General features: G+C 39.6%; 2 pseudogenes; both read left to right on the top strand.

The window, feature by feature from the left end:
• Window positions 1-426: 426 nt before the first annotated feature.
• On the top strand, window positions 427-1,255 carry Gm9458 (annotated as a pseudogene).
• Window positions 9,455-10,177, top strand: Gm5698 (predicted gene 5698; annotated as a pseudogene).

Below are 12,536 nucleotides of genomic sequence, written 5' to 3'. Positions count from 1 at the left end.
CAAATTCTTTCTGATGTATTTGGTATTGTGTTTCTACAGCAGACAGGCAGAGGACAAATGTCTTGTATGGGAGAATTCTCTCCTCTGACTCAGGCATCCAGGAATGGGCTCAGCTCATTGGTTTGCTTCTTCCAATATTTGCAATTTTTTTTTCTTTTTTGAACATGTGGTGTTAAGGAACTGTGTTTGGGTAGGAATCATTCTGAGTAGACCAAAATAGTATTTAACTAGTTCTATCATTTGCAAAATGGAGAGAAGTTACACCTACATTTACCGGTTAAGTTCACACCTTTGTGGGTTTATACTGATTAAGTTCAAACTTCTTGATTTTCCTAATCAAGTTCTCAAGAACTCTTCCCTCTTGTCTAATGATGCAATATGCTGAAACCACAGATGCACTTTCAACAAAATTTAAAATATTGTTTTCAAATCAGGTAAACTGGATCCAGGACCCAAATCCACGCCCGCCATGATTGACAAAATGGGCAAGTCTTTGGAAGACATCATTGAGCTGAAGAAGATCCAGCAAGGACTTCACAACAGGCCTTATTCCAGAGTGAATCGAGGCGATGGGCCTAAGAGGTACAAGCCCGCCATCACCCATAGTAGCAGGAAGAGACTGGCACCATACCACAGACCAAAACAACTTCCAGACAAGTGGCAGAATGTCCTCTTCTTTGGCAGCTTCAGGGCTGGAAACCACATGGATACTGGTGGGAAGCTGCTCCTGTCAAACCTACACTTTGGAGTGTCAGATGCTGATATTCAGAAACTCTTTGCTGAATTTGGAACATTGAGAAAATCTGCTGTGCACTATGATCGCTCTGGACAAAGTTTAGGGACAGCACATGTGCACTTTGAAAGGAAAGCAGATGCCCTGAAGGCTAGGAGAGAGTACAATGGTGTCCTATTGGATGGCCGCCCTATGAACATCTAGCTTGTCACCTCAACGATTGATACACAACCAAGACCTGCACAAAGCAGAAACAGGGGCTACATGACAAGAAACTCTGGCTCTGGAGGGTTTGGTGGTGGAGGCACCAGAAGAGGGACACTTGGAGGCAAGCAGGGAAGATGGAGAGGCACCAGCAGGAACTCAAAGCAACAGCAGCAGCAGCAGCAGCAGCAGCAGCAGCTATCTGCAGAGGAGTTGGACGCCCAGCTGGACACTTATTGGGAAAGGATGGACACCAGCTAAACAATTGAGCAAATCTGGAAAAGAATGGGACCCAGAGGTCTGGTCTGTGACACCTAGACCAAGGCTTCGCTACTGGAACTTTCAGACAATGGTGGATTCCTCCTTTGCTTCTTTTTCTTTTACTTTTCTCCTGTTTTAAATCCCATGTAAAGCTCTTTCTCTGTCTCTCTCTCTGTGTCTGTCTCTCTCTTTCTTTTTTTTTTTTCTAATTCTGAAATACACCTGTTTTGTAATGAGTTATTTTGTGGATAAATTGTAGTGGTTGCTTTTGTGAAGGTGGCATTTTCACCTTTGCCATAATAAAAATATGTGTAGAAATAAACAAGTGTTCTTGTGTCATGAAGTAATAAGACATCGTTGATGACTGATTTTTGTGGTGAATGAGTAACTCTCAAACAGTTGGGTCTCTCTGGGTCTCTTTGAGTCTATAGAAGTAAATTTCCCTAACCTAATGAAAGAGATCTGCCATGACCATACAAGAAGCCTACAGAACTCCAAATAGTTTGGACCAGAAAAATTCCATCTCTCAATTAATAATCAAAACACTCAATGTACAAAACAAAACAAAAAATAAGCAGTCAGGAAACGAGGTCAAGTAACATAAGAAGGCAGACCTATCATAATTACACCAGACTTCTCACCAGATACTATGAAAGCTAGAAGGTCCAGGGCCGATCTCATACGGACCCTAAGAGAACATAAATGCCAGCCTGGCCTACTTAATACACATAGAAAACCCTTCAATTACCATAGATGAAAATACCAGGATTCCATGACAAAATGAAATTTACACATTTTCTTTCCATAAAAACAGTTCTGCAAATGTTAATACATGAAAAATGCAACACAGGAGGAAAACTACACCTGAGAAAAAGCAAGACAGTAATCTTCTTTAAACAAACGCATAGGAAGACAACCACAAGAACACAAAAATAACATCAACAATACCAGGAAGCAAAAATCACTAATCCTTAATATCTATTAACATCAATGTATTCAATTCCACAATAGAGAGACATAAACTAACAGACTAGACACCTACAAGTCCCAGCGTTTTATTGCATATAGGAAACAAAAAGTCCATGTCAAAGACAGACACTACCTCAGAGTAAAAGGCTGGAGAACATTTTTTCCAAGCAAATGATCCTAAGAACGATGCTGGAGTAGCCATTCTAATATCTGATAAAATCGACCTTTAGTCATAAGTCATCAAAAAATCAGGAAAGAAACTTCATAGTCATCACAGGAAAAATCTACCTAGAAGGACTCTCAATATTGAACATCTATGCTCCAAATGCAAGGGCACCCACATTCATAAAAGAGACTTTACTGAAGCTCAAAGCACACATTGCACCTCAAACAATAGTTGTGTGGGACTTCAACACCCGACTTTCATCACTGGACAGATCAGGGAAACACAAACTGAACAAAGACACAGTGAAACTAACAGAACTTATGGACAAATGAATTTAACAGACATCTATAGAATATTTCATCCTAAATCAAAAGACTATACCTTCTTGCTGGCACATCATGGTCTCTTCTACAGAACTAAGTGGCCACAACACAGACCTCAAAAGAAGAAAATTGATATAATCCCATGCTTCTATCAGATCACTACTGAAAAGGTTCGTCTTCAATAGCCACAAAAACAACAGAAATAAAAAAAAACACATAGAAGATGAACAATTCTCTATGATAACTCAATAATAACTTGGTTAAGGAAGAAATAAAAGACTTTTTAGAATGTAATGGGAATGAAGGTACAACATACCCAAACTTATGGGACATAATGAAAGCAGTGCTAAGAAGAAAACTCATAGCTCTACCTCTGAGTGTCTCCAAAAGGAAACTGAAGAGAGCATATACTAGCAGCTTAACAGCACACCTGAAAGCTCTAGAAAAAAAGAACCAAATAAACCCAAGAGGAAGAGAAGGCAAAAATAATCAAACTCAGGGCTGAAATCAACCAAGACAAAAAAAAAAAAAAAGAACTATACAAAGAATCCACAAAATTAGGAGCTGGTTCTTTGAGAAAATTAACAAGATACATAAAGTGTTAATCAGACTAACCAGAGGACACAGAGACAGGATCCAAATTAATAAAATCAGAAATGAAAAGGAAAATATAACAACGGAAACTGTGGCAACTCACAAAATCACCTACTACCAAAACTTCTACTCAACACAACTCAACAGATACCAAATACCAAAGCTAAAGCAGGATCAGAAAAACCATCTAAACAATCACAAAAATCATCAAGAAACAGAAGCAGTCACTAAATGTCTCCCAACCACAAAAAGACCAGGACCAGATGGGTTTAGTGCAGAATTCTATCAGACCTTCAAAAAGGTCCTAATACCAGTACTCTTCAAACTATTGCACAAAAGAGAACAGAGGGAACCCTACCTAATTTGTTCAATGAAGCCACAATTGCTCTGATAACAAAAGAAAATAGACCTAACAAAGAAAGAGAATTGAGACCAATTTCCCTTTGGAATAGCAATTCAAAAATAATCTATAAAATTCTTGCCAACTGAATCGAAAACACATCAAATGGCTCATTCATCACTCTCAAGTAGGCTTCATCTCAGGGATGCAGGGATGGTTTAACACACATGAATCCATCCATATAATCCCCTACATAAACAGACACAAAGAAAAAAGATACATGATCATCTCATTAGATGCTCAGAATGCATTTGACAAAATCCAACATGACAAAAGTCTTGGAAAGATCAGGAATTCAAGTCACATACCTTAACATAGTAACAGTAATATACAGCAAACCAGTAGCCAACATCAACCTACATGGAGAGAAACTTGGAAAAGAAATCCCGCTAAAATCAGGGACTAGACATGGCTGTGCACCCTCTCCCTTCCTATTCAATATAGTACTTGAAGTCCAGGACGGAGAAATTAGACAAGCAAAGGAGGTCAAAGGGATAAAAATTGGAAAGGAAGAATCAAACTATCACTATTTGCAGATAATATGTAAATACACATAATTGACACCAAAAAACTCCACCAGAGAACTACTAAACCTGATAAACAACTTCAGCAAAGTAGCTGGATTTAAAATTAACTCAAACAAATCAGTGGCCTTCCTCAACACAAAGGATAAACAGGCTGAGAAAGAAATTAGCGAAATAACACCCTTCACTATAGTCACAAATAATATAAAATACCTTGGTGGGACTCTAACTAAGCAAGTGAAAGATCTCTGTGATATGATTTTCAAGTCTCTGAAGAAAGAATTCAAGGAACAAATGAGAAGATGGAGAGATCTCCCATGCTCAGGGATTGACAGGATTAATATAGCAAAAATAGCCATTATGTTCAAAGCAATCTACAGATTCAATGCAATCCCCATCAAAATTCCAAGTCAATTCGTCACAGACTTAGAAGGAACAATTAGCAAAGAACTCCAGAAGATAGACTCGAGAGGAGCCTATTTAAAAATGGAGTACAGTGCTTAAAAAAAAAGAATTCACCACAGAGGAATAGCATATTTCTGAGAAGAATCTAAAGAAATGTTCAACATCTTTAGTCATCAGGGAAAGGCCAATCAAACCTACCCTGAGATTGCACCTCACAGAAGTCAGAATGGATAAGATCAAAAACTCATGTGACACCAGAGGCTGGAGAGGTTGTGGAGAAAGAGGACTACTCCTTCATTACTGGTGGGATTGCAAGCTAGTACAACCAATCTGGAAATCAGTTTGGCAGTTCCTCAGAAAATTGGAGATAATACTACCTGAGGACCCACTAATACCACTCCTGGACATATACCCAGAAGATGCTCCAATATGTAATAAGGACACAGTCTCCACTCTGTTCATGCCATCCTTATTTATAATAGCCAGGAGTTGGAAAGAACCCAGATGTCTGTCAACAGAGAAATGGATACAGAAACTGTGCTGCATTTATCGAATGGAATACTACACAGCTCTTAAGAACAACAAATTCTGGCTGGTGAGATGGCTCAGCAGGTAAGAGCACTGACTACTCTTCTGAAGGGCCTGAATTCAAATCCCAGCAAGCATTGGTGGCTCATAACCACCTGTAATGAGATCTGACACCCTCATCTGGTGTGTCTGAAGACAACTACAGTGTACTTCTTTATAATAGTATATAAATCTTTAAAAAAAAGAATATATTCATGAAATTCTAATGCAAGTGGAAGGAACTATAAAATATAATTCTGAGTGAGGTCACCCATTCATAAATGTACACACATGGAATGAACTTACTGATAAGTAGATATTAGCCCAGAAACATGGAATTGACAAGAAACAATTACAGACCATGTGAGCTGAAAAAGAACAAAGAACAAAGTTTGGATACTTCAGTCCTTCTTAGAAGGGGGAACAAAATAGTCATGGGAGGAGATCCAGAGAAATAGTGTGGAGCAGAGACTGAAGGAAAGGCCATCCAGAGACTGCCCCACCTAGGGATCCATCCCATATACAGTCACCAAACCCAAACCCTATTGTGAATGCCAACAAGTGTTAGGGCCTCTGCCAGTGCCTATCAAATATAGAGGTGGATGCTCTCAGCCAAGCAATGGACTGAGCACAGGGTCCCCAATGGAGAACCAAGAGAAAGGACCAAAGGAGTTGAAGGAGCTTGCAGCCTCATAGTAGGAACAACAATATGAAACAACCAGTGTCCCCATAGATGCCATGAACTAGACTACCAACCAGAGAAAAGACATGGAGTGACTCATGGCACCAGCTGAATATGTAGTAGAGGGTGGCCTTGTCAGTCAACAATGGGAGGAGAGGCCCTTGACCCTGAGGAGGTTGAATGCCCAAGTGTAGGGGAATGGCACAACAGGTAAGCAGGATTGTGTGGGTCCCTGAGCAGGGGGAGGGGTAATGGAATAGGAGGGTTTCAGAGAGGAAATCAGGAAAGGGTATAAAATTTGAAAGGTAAATAAAGAAAATATCTAAAAAAAATTTGTCAAAGCACATGAAAAGAATCTTATTCTTTTCACAACATTACAATACTGGGGGTGTCTCAGAAAGGGGAAATGTTTATAATCTTTCGACTCTGACCTCTCCTTGAATTATTATCATGACATTGCTTCCCTTACAATATTCCAAGTTCGCAAACAGATTAGCATTCCTGTGCAGGATTCCAAAGACACCAAAAGGCAACATTTAATTATTATACCTTCTCAATAGATAATATGTTTCTTATGTATATTAGCATCATATTTGAGAACATTCTGAGGCCTGTATATCCTTATATCATATGTATGTGAATGTGTGTGTGTGTGTTTGTTTGTTATTTAGAAAAGGGGGTCTTACGAGGCAATACAATTTTAAAAAGGTTAAAATATTTGTTTCAACAAATATAGTGCTATGTGCCCATATTTCCAGCTGCTCTGAAGGCTGCAGGTTGGGCATGGTGACACAGACCTTTAATACCACTCTCTCAGAGGCATAAGGACCTCTGGTAGATCCTGGACAACCTGGTCCACCCCTGTGTTCCAGGCCAGCTCGGTTTCACAGTGAAGACCATCTCATGACCAGAACAAACAAACAACATCTAGAGGGCTAAGACAATCTGATAATCTCTTAGTCCAGAAGTTTGAGTCCAGAACAAACGGTCACCCCATGTCTGAAAACGAGAAGATGAACTATGGGGATAAAGTGACCATGATGGCTATTCCTGGTTGTCAATGTGATTACATGTGGAATTAACAAAAAGCTAAATAGAGAAGGCACATCTCTTTGGGATTTTTGCTTAATGATACATGGGGAGATCCAGCTCAAATACAAATCCTGAGGCAGGCAGGTACACATCTTTCCTCTGAATCTTGCCTAAAGAGAACCAATCTCTAATGTGGGCCACACCTTCTTCAGGAAGCCTACATAAAGACATACAAGAGGAACAGTTTACTAATTGTCTGCTTGCTCCCACCTTGCTTGCAAATCCATTCCTTCCCTGGCATCCCAGCATCTCTCCTGAAGACCAGTTGAGACCTCCAGCCTTGGGAACTGAGTGGATTGTGGACTCACACACTTTCCATCCATAGAACACCATTGGAATAGCCAGACCACAACTTGTAAGTCATTCAAATAAATCCCCTTTCTATATGTAGAGATTCATTCTGTAAGTTCTGCTTCTCTAGAGAACCCTGGCTGATATAGTGATGATGGCTTTCATTTTGAAGATTCAGGAGAAAGATGCTTCTTTCAAAAATATTTCTCTGAGCTGGGCGGAGTGGCCCATGGGCTTTATCTGAGGACTCAGTAGAGGGAGGCAAGCACATCTATGTTTCTGAGGGAGGCCAACCTGGGCTATGTATCACATTTTAGGCTTCAGAATGTGACAAGGTCTGAAAGGAAAACCAAACCAAACCAAACAAAACAAAACAAAACAAAACAAAACAACCCAAATGTTCTCTGTGATCTCCACCATAAAAGAGGTTGAGATGAATCAGAATGGGGCCCAGTGAGATTCATTCTAAAGTAGTTGATGGCTGGGCCTAATGTCTTAAACACTAAGTCCCTGTACCTCAATGCCTTCCTGCTTTTAATATAATATCCATACATTTTATTCTCCTTCTCAACATACTTCTCAGAGGACGCTGAGTGAGTCTCAGTGGCAGAATACTTGCTTGGCACATGTGCAGCCCTGGGTTAGATGGCCAGCAAGAAACACAGCAGTTGTCTGTCTGTGTGACTCCCCTTTAAAGGACAGTCTTGGTGACCCTGTCTGTTGCAGTCATAGAATCCTGTATATTGTGACCATTTTTTTTGGCTTTGATATTTGTTCGATTGTTGTTTTCTTTATTTTTGTTTTTATTATCTACTGGAAGAAGTTTAGAAATTGTTTACTGAGTCATTAGGTGTCAAAACCGTTCATCAAACACTTGGGACGCAGAGGCAGGCAGATCTCTCCATTGGAGGCATTCTCTGCTCTACAAAGTTTTCAAGGACAGATATATCAAAACAAAACAAAACAAAACAAAACAAAATAGATTCAATCATGTTAAGAGGGATAACCTGAAGTCATTTTAAAATGAAACTTTTAGTCTGAATATTGGGTATTCCACTGAATTAGCCAGTCTGTTCTTCTGGCATCTCTTAACAGTTGTAAACATTGCTTTCTTTAGTATTCTGCCTCTTTAAGGATTGTAATTAATTGTGGGATTTAAAGAGATTCAATTATCAGAGAGGATAGGCTTATCTAGGGAGTGGGAGGTCCTTAGGAGTATAAAAGGAGTCTGGAGAGGCTTGGACAGCACACTTGAGAGAGCTGAGGCCAGCTACAAAGAGCACAAAGGGTTCTCCTCTGCAGTCTGCCCTGAGAGAGAAGGTTTCACAAAGAGGTAAGTGAACCACACCAACTAGTCTCTAGGAGCCGAAAATCTCCAAAGAGAGTTCAATCTCTTCAGAGCTATGAAATAGTTCTTTCCGAAGACGTAAACATAACACTCAACTCTAAATACATTTGATTTTAAATAATTCAGTTTTTGAAATTTGGTTGGTGGTTTTCATTCTAACTATGTTTGCTAACATGTTTTATCTTCTTGTGATAAAATGTACACATAGTGTCATTTATTTCTGAAGATCAGGACTTAAGAGGCAAACCCTGGAGAGTCTAGAGCTGGCTGTGTGTGCCAGGCTATCATGGAAGTTGGAAAGATTCTCCTGCCTCTGCTTCTTGGGGACTGGGATTAAAAGCATTTGTTTTTATTATACTGTATTTTGTTTCTGACAATATCTCCCTATGTAGACATGAACAAACTGGTGTTATTTTATTTTCTGTTCAAATTCTCTCTGATGTATTTGGTATTGTGTTTCTGTAGCAGGCAGGCAGAGAACAAATGCCTTGTATGGGAGAATTATTCTCTCCTCTGACTCTGGCACCCAGAGACTGGGCTCAGCTCACTGGTTTGCTTCTTCCAATATTTACAATATTTTTTTTTTGAAACTGTGGTGTTAAGGAACTTAGTTTGGGTAGGAATCATTCTGAGTAGACCAGAACGCTATTTAACTAGTTCTATCATTTGCAAAATTCATAGAAGTTACACCTACATATACCGGTTAAGTTCAAACCTTTGTGGGTTTATACTGATTAAGTTCAAACTTCTTGGTTTTCCTAACCAAGTTCTCAGGAACTCTTCCCTCTTGTCTAATGATGCAATATGCTGAAACCACAGATGCACTTTCAACAAAAATTAAAATTTTGTTTTCAAATCAGGTAAGCTGGATCCAGGACCCAAATCCACACCCGCCATGGCTGACAAAATGGGCCTGTCTTTAGAAGACATCATTAAGCTGAACAAGATCCAGCAAGGACGCCACAACAGGCCAGATTCCCGAGTGAATCGAGGCACTGTGCCTAAGAGGTACAAGCCCGCCATCACCCGTAGTGGCAGGAACAGGCTGCCACCATACCGCAGACCAAAACACCTTCCAGACAAGGGGCAGCATGACCACTTCGTTGGCAGCTTCAGGGCTGAAAACCACATGGATACTGGTGGGAAGCTGCTCCTGTCAAACCTGCACTTCGGAGTGTCAGATGCTGATATTCAGAAACTCTTTGCTGAATTTGGAACGTTGAGAAAATCTGCTGTGCACTATGATCGCTCTGGACAAAGTTTAGGGACAGCACATGTGCACTTTGAAAGGAAAGCAGATGCCCTGAAGGCTATGAGAGAGTACAATGGCGTCCCTTTGGATGGCCACCCTATGAACATCCAGCTTGTCACCTCAACGATTGATACACGACCAAGACCTGCACAAAGCAGAAACAGGGGCGGCATGCCAAGAAACCCTGGCTCTGGAGGGTATGGTGGTGGAGGCACCAGAAGAGAGACACTTGGAGACAGCCAGGGAAGAGGAGGAACCAGCAGTAACTCAAAGAAGCAGCAGCAGCAGCAACAGCAGCAAACGCAGCTATCTGCAGAGGAGTTGGACGCCCAGCTGGATACTTATTGGGAAATGATGGACACCAGCTAAACAACTGAGCAAAGCTGCACAAGAATGGGACCCAGAGGCCTGGTCTGTGACACCTAGTCCAAGGCTTGGCTACTGGAACTTTCAGACAATGGTGGATTCCTCCTTTGCTTCTTTTTCTTTTTCTTTTCTCCTGTTTTAAAACCCATGTAAAGCTCTTTCTTTCGCTCTTTCTTTCTTTCTTTTTTTAATTCTGAAATACACCGGTTTTGTAGTGAGTTATTTTGTGGATAAATTGTAGTGCTTGCTTTTGTTAAGGTGGCATTTTTCACCTTTGCCATAATAAAAATATATGTAGAAATAAACAAGTCTTCTTGTGTCATGAAGTAATAAGACATCGTTGATGACTGATCTTTGTGGTGAATGAGTAACTCTCACACAGTTTGGGTCTCTCTGGGTCTCTTTGAGTCTATAGAAGAAAATTTCCCTAACCTAATGAAAGAGATCTGCCTTGAACATACAAAAAGCCTACAGAACTCCAAATAGTTTCGACCAGAAAAGAAATTCCATCTCTCACTTAATAATCAAAACACTAAATGTACAAAACAAAACAAAAAATAAGCAGTCAGGGAACGAGGTCAAGTAACATAAGAAGGCAGACCTATCATAATTACACCAGAGACTATGAAAGCTAGAAGGTCCAAGGCCGATCTCATACAGACCTAAGAGAACATAAATGCCAGCCTGGCCTACTTACTATACATAGAAAACCCTTCAATTACCATAGATGAAAACACCAGGATTCCATGACAAAATGAAATTTACACGTTATCTTTCCACAAATCCAGTTCTGCAAAGGTTAATACATAAAAAATGCAACAACACAGGAGGGAAACTACACCTTAAAAAAAGCAAGAAAGTAATCTTCTTTAAACAAACACATAGGAAGACAACCACACGAACACAAAAATAACATCAACAATACCAGGAAGCAAAAATCACTAATCCTTAATATCTATTAACATCAATGTATTCAATTCCACCATAGAGAGACATAAATTAACAGACTAGATACCTACAAGTCCCAGGGTTTTATTGCATATAGGAAACAAATGTCCATGTCAAAGACAGACACTACCTCAGAGTAAAGGCCTGGAAAACATTTTTTCCAAGCAAATGATCCTAAGAACGTTGCTGGAGTAGCCATTCTAATATTTCATAAAATCAACCTCTAGTCATAATTCATCAGGAAAGATACTTCACATTCATTACAGGAAAAATCTACCTAGAAGGACTCTCAATATTGAACATCTATGCTCCAAATGCAAGGGCTCCCACATTCATAAAAGAAACTTTAATGAAGCTCAAAGCACACATTGCACCTCAAACAATAGTTGTGGGGGACTTCAACACCCAACTTTCATCACCGGACAGATCAGGGAAACACAAACTGAACAAAGACACAGTGAAACTAACAGAACTTATGGACCAAATGAATTTAACAGACATCTATAGAACACTTCATCCTAAATCAAAAGACTATACCTTATTGCTGGCAACTCATGGTCTCTTATCCAGAACTAAGTGGCCACAACACAGACCTCAAAAGAAAAAAGATTGAAATAACCCCATGCTTCAATCAGATCACTAATTAAAAGGTACCTTTTAAATAGCAACAAAATCAACAGTAAACAAACTTATACATGGAAGGTGAACAATGCTGTATGAAAACTCAATAACTTGGTTAAGGAAGAAATAAAAGACTTTTTGGAATGTAATAGGAATGAAGGGACAACATACTCAAACTTATGGGACATAATGAAAGCATTGCTAAGAGGAAAACTCATAGCTCTGAGTGTCTCCAAAAAGAAACTGAAGAGAGCATACACTAGCAGCTTAACAGCACACCTGAAAGCTCTAGAACAAAAAGACAAAATAAACCCAAGAGGAGGAGAAGGCAGGAAATAATCAAACTCAGGGCTGAAATCAACCAAGTCAGAATATGCAGAACTGTACAAAGAATCCACAAAACTAGGAGCTGGTTCTTTGAGAAAATCAACAAGATACATAAAGTATTAGCCAGACTATCCAGAGCTCACAGAGACAGGATCCAAATTAACAAAATCAGAAGTGAAAAGGGAGATATAACAACAGAAATGAGGCAACTCAAAAAATCATCAGATCCTTCTACAAAAGCCTTGACTCAACACCACTGGAAAATCTGAATAAAATGGATAATTTTCCAGACAGATACCAAATACCAAAGCTAAAGCAGGATCAGATAAACCATCTAAACAATCACAAAAGTCATAAAGAAACAGAAGCAGTCACTAAATGGCTCCCAACCACAAAAAGATCAGGGCCAGATGGGTTTAGTGCAGAATTTTATCAGACCTTCAAAAAGTTCCTAATACAAGTA

Source organism: Mus musculus, chromosome 1 (assembly GCF_000001635.26).
Source record: "Mus musculus strain C57BL/6J chromosome 1, GRCm38.p6 C57BL/6J".
Lineage (NCBI taxonomy): Eukaryota > Metazoa > Chordata > Mammalia > Rodentia > Muridae > Mus > Mus musculus.
The sequence above is the reverse complement of the archived record's forward strand: the minus strand, read 5'-3'. Positions and strand labels throughout refer to the sequence as shown.